The following is a 10314-nucleotide window of genomic DNA, read 5'->3' as shown; positions in this document are numbered from 1 at the left end:
AAGTACAAAATATAGGGATAATTCTTATGAAATGGATAAAATAGATAGCTATAGATATTCCTTTTGTTATTATAAAATAACATGTAGGTTAATATCCCTCTAACTTATCTGAAGCCAAATGTATTCAGTAATGAAATAACAAACTGAACAGAAGCGCGCACACTGTTTATAAAAACACTGCAGAAATAACTCAGACTTGATAAATCTAGATCATTTAAGGCCCAATTACTGGTTTATTCAATTCTGTAATTAAAATCTCTGATTGCCATTTCTTAATATGGTATATGGCATTTTACATTTCTAATGCGACAGTGAACACGGCATTTCATATTTATTGTCTGCTCTAGATAGATTGTTGCATTACATGTGAATTTCACTGCCTGAGTGTTCTACCACAGCAAATGGTGGTGAACTTACTGCAGTTGCAATGTGGAGCCGCATGGCAGGCCAGCCAGGTTAATAGCTGTTCCCTGCATATGATGACATTGATGAAATCTGTGTCATCATTAGAACCTGGGTTTCCTTAATATCACAATTGTGAAGTTTATTAGCCATGTAATTACTTGTATAGCAGTTACTTATCGTGTCTAATTTTCTTTAAAGGTGTATGCTTAATGAATTGAATCTGTTGAATAACAACTTTAATTGGGAATCATTTATTTACATTTGTCATATTTTCAATGATTGCACAGGAGCTAGGTTTTCGTGTGATTATGGGAAAAGGTTTAAGAATGAATATGGTGCTTTAAAATAGAAATAATTTTATCAATTTAGCCTTATGCACTTATATATTACAAAGGTAGTCTGGGATTTCATTATTTTTTTATTCCTTTCTTTTCAGGCGCTGACTATGGTTTTGGACAGTTGTAGTTGCAGCATCCCACAGTGCAACTGCTATAATTGTTTGTCTCTTGTGCATTTGGGTTATGTTGGCTTGTCCTGACTACTATGTTCTATGTTCTTTGTTTTTGTTTTTCCACCAGTGTTCAAACCTAAGCTTTTGCACATCCCTGGCATATCACAGGTAATGGGCTAGTTTTGAGGAGACTCCCTTTAGAGCTTAGACCAGGGGTAATGAACCTTGGCTCTCCAGCTGTTGCAAAACTATAACTCCCAGCATGCACACTTGCTCTGATGTTCTTGGAACACCCATGGCAGTGAATGGAGCATGTTGGGAGTTGTAGTTTCACAGCAGCTGGAGAGGCAAGGTTCCGTACCCCTAGCTTAGACTGTGTGGTTGAGAGGTGAAGACTGCAGAAACATCACTGCAAGCCAGTACTGAGACTGGACTTCAGCATTCATCTATACAGCCTCTAGGAGGAGACAGCTGCCTAAGGTTCATCTGGAGCTTGGACTCTGTGCCAGGAGGAGCAGTGGAGCCCCGTGACAGGAGGAATTGACTCAGAACCTTATCTAAAAGGAAACCAAATCCCTGTCAGGATTACCCTGCAGTACAGTCCCCAGTTGTAGTTTGAGTGGAGTTATCCTTAGAGCCAGCGCCGCACCTCCCATGAGGCGACCTGAAGCAAGCGCTTCAGGCGGCGCTATGTCAGGACCCAAGGGAGGGCGGCATTTTTGATTACCAAAGCCAGTCCAGGACAAGCTGTCCTGGACTGGCTTAGCACCGAGCGGTGGTTTGGGGAGGCCACTGGAGCAGCGCTGCTCCAGTAGCCTCCCCTCACGCTCAGGCAGAGAGCAGGTCATCTCCGTGCCTGCTCTCTGCCTGCAAACGGCACTAAGCCCCGCCCCCTTCACGCCGCCACGCCCCCTTCACTTGGCCACGTCCCTTCGCTCCACCCCCTCCTCCCGGGGGGGGAGGGGGCGGCTTTCTGTAGTTCACCTCGGGCGGCAAAAGGGGTAGGTTCACCCCTGCTTAGAGCCTACAACATCCCTGGGCACCAGGGCCGACACGGTGGCTTAGTGGTTAGCACTGCAGCCTTGCAGCGCTGTAGTCCTGGTGTTCAAATCCCACCAAGGGCAAAAAAACCATCTGCAAGGAGTTTGTATGTTCTCCCCGTGTTTGCATGGATTTCCATCCCATATTTCAAAGACATACTGATAGGGAAAAAATGTACATTGTGAGCTCTATGTGGGGCTCAAAATCTACATTATAAAAAAAAACAAAAAACATCCCTGGGCACCCTCCTAATACCAAGGCTGGGGAGTTGGACACTAAGAAGCCACTACCCCCATTTTGGAAGATACTTGTGGTACTTACACAGTTGCTGAATAAAGCGTTATTCTGTTTCACTGCACTACTGGCTGCCTGAGTTTTTCCTGCTTTACCATCAGGGCCCTTCTGACTTCCATCACACCGACTCAGAGTAGAGAGGCCTCTCTCTAACTGGAAGTGCCCTGGAGAAAAACTATCACCACCACCATCAAGTAGTGCTGCAGGACACCCCTCAGTGCAATCTAGCCTAGGAGCACAGCTGGGGAGCGTGGTTGAGGGTGCTCGGCCTAGCTAGGGGCACATCATCTGCCACTACTACTCTCATCCTCCGGTTCGATCCATCTGGTTTGCGGCATAGTTTTTATATAATTGGAGCAAAATGGCTCATTTTATATGCCGAGGCGTATGTATATGCACTGTGGCAAACTTATTTATACAATGGCTAATGCCATGTGTGGGCTAAGATTTATGTTATGCAAGGGCCAAGATGAAGGGTAGTAAGAGTAGGCAGTGGCTTAGGGCACCATTACTTTATGATAAACCCACAGCCTATTAAAACTCCCCACAACAGCTTAGCATCTATCCGCATATCCCTTATCCCCAGCACTTAATATACAAATTAGGGGAAAAGTGCTTGGTAATCTAGAGATGAGACCAAATCCCAGGCATGTTAAGACACCCCAAAAACCTCTTTTTTTCCTTCTTTGCATATGAATAAAACATCAATTTATAAACAAAAACTGAAAAACTGACAAGCCCCATTGGAGACACTATGTACTGGAACCAAGATAATGCAATACAGTCTTTCAGCAGCATACACTCTACTCATAGTTCCCCTGTACCAACCACCCCCTCCTTCATGATTAAGTGGGAATCAGATGTCAGAATAACCTTTACTGCATATTGTATATCACATATTTCAACCCGTGCACAAGGCGTCCATTAGTTCACACTTCCAGGACGGTAGCTATAATTTGTTAATGTGATGGTACCAGGTACCATCCCAACTAAAAGTGCTCTTCCTGCAGATTGACCCAAGGTGCGTGAGATGCAGAGAGGAACAGGGGATCTTACTCTATATATTTTGTTCCTGTAGAAAATTGACTTTGTTCTGCAATGAGGTACATCGATTAATCTGACAAGTGATAGACCCGACCCTTCGGACCTGAGCTGGTCCTGCTCCATTGTTGCGAGATATCACATAGGGTATTTAAATGCTAAATTATGGGTGCTTCCAAAAGAGCTCGGTCATCTACCAACTTTAGGACCCCAAGGTTGGTCTGACTGGAATCGGCACTATGCTCCTTACAGCTATGGTGAGCTGATGTGAGCAACAGGGGCCCTGCTTAATGGCTTATCCAATGGCTCCTCAATCACAGCATTGGGGAGAAAATCTGTGTGTGTCAAATTTACCACTATCTCCTATCCCTACCCAAAATCTTACAAAAGCTTGCTTGACACCTTTTGAGCATATGTGCATTGATGACCCATTTGGCAGGGGATAATATATTACATCTAGTTGCAATTTAATGCCCTTCTCTGGAGGAGCATTATTGCCTCCTCACAACTGTCATCTTGTTCAATATATCACAATGGATCCAGTCAAAAAAAAAAAAATTGGAATGGAGAAATGTCATAAGAGACCATTTAAGCTTTCATAATTTTATTTGAAAGATAACTTATAAAGAGACTTATGATCATGGATGGGAACTTTAATTTGAGCAGATAGGTACTCCAGTTTGGCCAATCAGCGCTGGCCAATGCATTCTATTAGCTTGATGAAGCAGAGTGTGCACAAGGGTTCAAGCGCACCCTCGGCTCTGATGTAGCAGAGCCGAGGGTGCACAAGGGTTCAAGCGCACCCTCGGCTCTGATGTAGCAGAGCCGAGGGTGCACAAGGGTTCAAGTGCACCCTCGGCTCTGCTACATCAGAGCCGAGTGTGCGCTTGAACCCTTGTGCAGCCTCGGCTCTGCTACATCAGAGCCGAGGGTGCGCTTGAACCCTTGTGCACACTCTGCTTCATCAAGCTAATAGAATGCATTGGCCAGCGCTGATTGGCCAATGCATTCTATTAGCCCGATGAAGTAGAGCTGAATGTGTGTGCTAAGCACTTACATTCAGCACTGCTTCATCACGCCAATACAATGCATTAGCCAGTGCTGATTGGCCAGAGTACGGAATTCGGCCAATCAGCGCTGGCTCTGCTGGAGGAGGCGGAGTCTAAGGTCGGACCTGAATGGAGACTGGTGTGGAGCGATCTTAGACTCCGCCTCCTCCAGCAGAGCCAGCGCTGATTGGTCGAGTTCCGTACTCTGGCCAATCAGCGCTGGCCAATGCATCCCTATGGGAAAAAGTTTATCTCACAAAAATCACAATTACACACCCGATAGAGACCCAAAAAGTTATTTTTAATAACATTCCCCCCTAAATAAAGGTTATCCCTAGCTATCCCTGCCTGTACAGCTATCCCTGTCTCATAGTCACAAAGTTCACATTCTCATATGACCCGGATTTGAAATCCACTATTCGTCTAAAATGGAGGTCACCTGATTTCGGCAGCCAATAACTTTTTCCAATTTTTTTCAATGCCCCCGGTGTCGTAGTTCCTGTCCCACCTCCCCTGCGCTGTTATTGGTGCAAAAAAGGCGCCAGGGAAGGTGGGAGGGGAATCGAATTTTGGCGCACTTTACCACGCGGTGTTCGATTCGATTCGAACATGGCGAACACCCTGATATCCGATCGAACATGTGTTCGATAGAACACTGTTCGCTCATCTCTAGGGATGATCTTTGATAATATTAAAGCACACATGAGGGACAGTTATCAATATATATCAGCCTTCACTGAATAAACACAGTATGATGGAATTATAAATCCACCAGAAAAAGATGACAGATTTTCTAAATTTAAAGGGTGTCTATCAGAGTTAGGCAAATTTCCCTAGCAACATGTTGGAATAACCTATTCTAACCCTATATTTCTTAATCCTTTCTTCAACGCTGTTTTTGAAATAAACACTTTATTCTTATACGGAAATTCTGCGCATGGAGCATAGAAGGCGTACTCCTGTGCTCCGAGTACAGCACCATCATCCACAGTATTCCGCCTCCTCTTGCTGTTACACATGTGAATGCATTCCCCTCTTCTTATTCTTTGCTGCAATCCTCAGTACAGAACATGTAAATCCCAAGCATGCGCCGTACTGAAGGCTGATGCCTGAAGAGAAGAATAAGAAGACTAGGATGCCTTCACATGAAGGGGTGTGTAACAGAAGCAGGAGGTAGAATACTGAAAGTGATGGTGCTGTGCTTGGAGCACAGGGAGAACACCCCCTGTGCTCCATGCATAGAATATGCATATAAGAATAAAATGTTTAATTCAATGTCACGTTGAAGAAAAAATAAAGACAGGCAGATCTAGAATAACCTTTCTAAAGGCTATTCCAATATGTCCTTAGGGAAATTTGCCTAAATCTAATGATAGACTCCCTTTAAGGGCTACTGATAAGTGCAGGGCCATGGAGAAGAAATTCATAAAAAACAAGTGAAAGACATGTTTTCGTTAGTGTTTTCAGGTTGTACTCATTTGTACCTAAAGATCCATCTACATTCCCTTTACAGGATGGACTTATCATAGTTTTCTCTTCTTATTGGGGAAGTATTAGTTGTAGGCCAATAAACTTAAATGCGTCAGTACTGCGTCATGATATTTAAGGCCATGTATTACAAGTCTCTCTTTTATTTGCAGATAAATGAACACATTGTACTCAATGGGAGGATTTTTTTTCAGTGCTGAAATTCCACACCAAATTCCTCACCATTTTACTCCGTGTGAATGAACCCTTAGTATTGCATGGTGCATTAAGTAACAACTTTCCATGCCATACTATTAGGGGATGGTGCAGCAAGAGATTCATGACATTTAACCTTTTCGCTGCCAAGGGTCTCTGGAAATTTTGCACCTCCAGTAGCCAGAGCAATTTTCACAGTTTTGAGATGGACAAATCAAACCTAAATTGCAACATTAAAAAAGCATCCAACCCCCCCATACCTATATATTTTCTTAAAGTAGACACCTGCAGCATTGTCAGAATGCCACTTGGTACTGTATACGAACAGGCACCTTCATGCAATTTTGATTTAAAGTGAATGTTTTATGAAAAGATGCAAATAAATGTATATTAGTTGTTAAAAGCGGAAACCAAACAAAAAATTAAATGCACCAAACCTCCTAAAAATAAGAGTTCAACATGTGCAGAGTTCATACATATCACTATGGCCTGAACCCGCATGCACGTGTCTTCAGAAAATCGCTAGAACTGGAAGGAACAAAATTCTGCTTTGAAGCTGGAAATGTTAAAAAAGTATCATCCTATAAAATGTAGGGATTACACACCATGAAAAGTAAGTGAACCCCTAAACCCTATATATTTTTTGAAAGTAGACAACCTGAAGATTACAAATGTCTTAATGGGTCATCGATAGCAACATCCACCTTCATGCAACTTTGCGACCAACACAAATAATTTTTTGAAAAGATACGCTAAAACACATATTTGCACCTAAAACTCATGTTCAATCTCACATTCATATACAAAATACTTTTAAAATAATAGCTTATGGTGTATACAATGTGTATATATACTATATGTACCGCAAACATCAACTACAACAAGAGCTCGGACTCCCAAAAACACGAATACAGAAGACAAGCAGGATTTTGCTGTTGTTCACTAATATGTTAAAAAGCTATACTGCACCTACCAAACTGTGACTGTGATACCAAAATCTAACTTTTTTCAGAGTACACAGCATACCGTATATAAAAACACAATTTAATAGTTTATATATACAACCACCTTCATTCAACTTTGCCGCAAACACAGATTGCTAGCAAAAATTGCGCAAAAATTCAAATTTGCCACTAAACTGCGGCTCAAGAAATCCCTTTCTGCAAACATAATGTACTGTACATAAAACTGCAAGATGTGAGAAGTTCATACATACCACACATGTATATATTTACAGGGGCGGGTGTTAAAGAATCGCCAAAATCGCAGAAATGCGCCATCCCATTTTGTGCATGCAAATTAAATAGGACTTTACATAAAAATGTTATTTTCCATCCCCCTATAATAATTTTAGCAATCTATACGTTCATCTCTAGTGATAATCATTATTGCTATTATTTTAGTGTGTAACGGACATCACTAGAGACGTATTTTACTGTAGAAAGCTTAGGTATAGACAGGACAGGGATTGGGTGAAATGTAAACTTTATTTGCGACTTTATGTATATGTTGTGTAAGTGTTTGGTGCGACTTTTTTTTTTTTGGCTCTGCGACCTGGACAATGGTAAACGTCTGGGTCACAGTCCCAACAATCTTCCTGGTTATGTTCAGGAGGTATAACATAAGAATACCCCACTAGTAAAGCTCAGGGGGGAATTACATTATAACTGTCTGTGACAATCAGAGACAAATGTATAGTATGCTCTCTGATTGGCAGGAGAAGGGTTAATAGGGACAATAGAGTCCCTGCCACCCCCCTCCTGCTGTCACATACAAGTTATGAAGACAGTGAGATCGTTTCTCTTGTCTCTCTCTCTCTGCTGCACTGCTCCGTGTCCCTCTCCCTTTCTTGTTAGATCGCAAATTGCTTGCTTACACAGGAGGGGGGACACTTTGGAGCTCTATATCTTTGGACTGCATCAACATATCTTGATGCTTTCAATTGCATTTTAAAGAGGAGAATCTCATCTTTAAAATGATATCAAGAACTTGATGATTGGATGTACAGTTTTGGGGCAATTCACTGTTGAAACGCTGTCGGGAATTGAGATCTGCAGTTGGATCTCAATGCCAAATAGTGTATTCAGCAGTGAATGGCTCCAAGACTGTAAGTAAAATCATCAAGTTCCTGGTATCATTTTAAATATGAGAGTCTCTTCTTTAAAATGCATTTTAAAGCATCAAGATATGTTGATGCTGTCCAGATATATCGGCATTAGTAGGGAGGACGTACTAACTACGTCCTCCGCTACTGAAGTGCCACCTTGGGAGCACGTACAGTGTACATGCCTGGCAGCGAAAGGGTTAAGCAGTTTGTGTGCAGGTAACTAAATTTTGTATGTGTATTTAAAGAATTAACAGTAGAAGACTACAAACTGGATTCCCCTGAGCTGGATTTTTGAAGTATTGATTCTCCTTCTAGATCAAACTACTTTAAGGGGTATTTTCACTTCAAGGATCTTCTCTATACTGCTAGCTTATGTAAATTAAAGAGTTCTCCTAAATATATTGCTTTAGAAATGCTGCTTCATTTGCCTGCTTTGTGAGATGATTCCTTTCATTGTTTATACATTGTTAAGACACACTGCCTATTTCTAATAACACAGGTAGGAGGATGAGTCACTGCTCTCTGGGGATTGGGGCTGTGTTCTCAGCTGTTACCTACAGCTCTGTGGTTAGGACAATCAGGTCAGCTAATTGCAGTTTGCTGCAAAATATGTTTTAGGGGATAGAGAAAGGCGGAGCCCAAGAAACGATCTATCAAGTCCTGGCCCTGCCTCCAAAAAGGTTGCACCAGGGGACAAATCTAGAACAGATGGAATAGATTGGCTGGATGTGCATCACACCACCAGCAAGTGTCTGGAATCATAGTTTTAAAAGAATGAAGCAATGCTGTGGTATGGTACCAGTGCAGCAGTATCTTATGTAGATTCTCTCATCAAAAGGTTTTCGTTGCCTACTGCCAAATCATAAACAAGCACATCTACAATAACGTCTCCCCCAAGTACTTCCATTTTCACATATATCGATATCTAGAGAACCCATTTGGGAATGGATCAACTAGAACCCTGTAGGTGTCTGAAATAAGGCCAGGCTGTAGAACTCTCGAAACTCATGGGGATAAGGATCTGAGAGTCCCGAGAAATTGAGGAAGCAAGATGGCGAATTTGCAACTACAAGTAGAACTCACTACTAGATGGAAGATTAAATATGGATTGGAGTTCAGCAAAAGGTAGGATGGAGCAGGTTCTATAGTTCATGACATCCGAGAAACAAAAAAGACCAAGGGCCTGAACCAGCTGCCGAGAGACCAGGCTCATACTGTGGGTGAAAAAGGAAGAATGTCATGGAGGACTGAGGTGAGGCCAGGCAAAAACACGCAGCACAAATATGCCAAACATAATTAATTAATGTCATAGGGCACAATAGAGCGCCCAGATGTGAATAGAAGGGTTTTGTCCAGAGAAGGGAGTTAGGGTGATTCAGTTCTAACCATAACTTCTTTATTTGCACCCATTTGGAATGCCCCAATAAAGTGGGCCACGCCAGTATGCTTCTTAACTGCACAGCCAAGTAATAGAAAGTCAAATTAGGAAGTGAAAGGCCTCCATTATCTTTTGGAGATAAGGAGTGTTGCACTACAGCCCATTAAAACAGCAAAATAGAGCTCTATAAGAAACAGAGGTCCCTTAAAAGAATAGTGATTGGTAGGGTCTCAAATAAGTATAACAACTTAAGCAATACAGTCATCTTTATTGCAGATATCTGACTTAAGAGAGACAGGGGAAACGTTAATCATCTAGTGAGGAACATATGTATTTACCTATGAGATAGAGGAAAGTTTGCCTGGTAGAGAAGAGAGGGTGAAGGATTAGGTAAGGTTAATTTTTTTCAGCACTTTTCTTTTTGTTTTTTTCCCGCTACGGCTTTCACTGTACTGGAATGAAATTTTTATAGGTTTGTAGACTGGGGCATTTTTAACACAATGATAGTAATGAGTATATGTTTTACAGTAATATTTTACTTTTATATGTATTCTAGGAAAAGAGAGGTTGATTTGCGGACACTGATCATGCGCATTAGCGCCGGGTGTTTGCTGTGTAATACAGTGTTTAAATACCCAACATCCACAGTAATAGTATGGCACATGTCGGGAAGGGGGCTAATCATCAGTTTAACTAATCAGTTTTATGAATACAAAATAGTGATATAATGATTGGATGAATACAGATGTAAGGTGATGACCACCATTTACACAGAGTCAATGTTAATGCTTTTTGTGGGGGATCAGTTTTATTACACAGTGTAAATATGCACCATGTTTATCATTAATCATCGCATACTATGATA

This window comes from Leptodactylus fuscus, chromosome 4, assembly GCF_031893055.1.
Source record: "Leptodactylus fuscus isolate aLepFus1 chromosome 4, aLepFus1.hap2, whole genome shotgun sequence".
NCBI lineage: Eukaryota > Metazoa > Chordata > Amphibia > Anura > Leptodactylidae > Leptodactylus > Leptodactylus fuscus.
Note: the sequence above shows the minus strand (reverse complement) of the source record.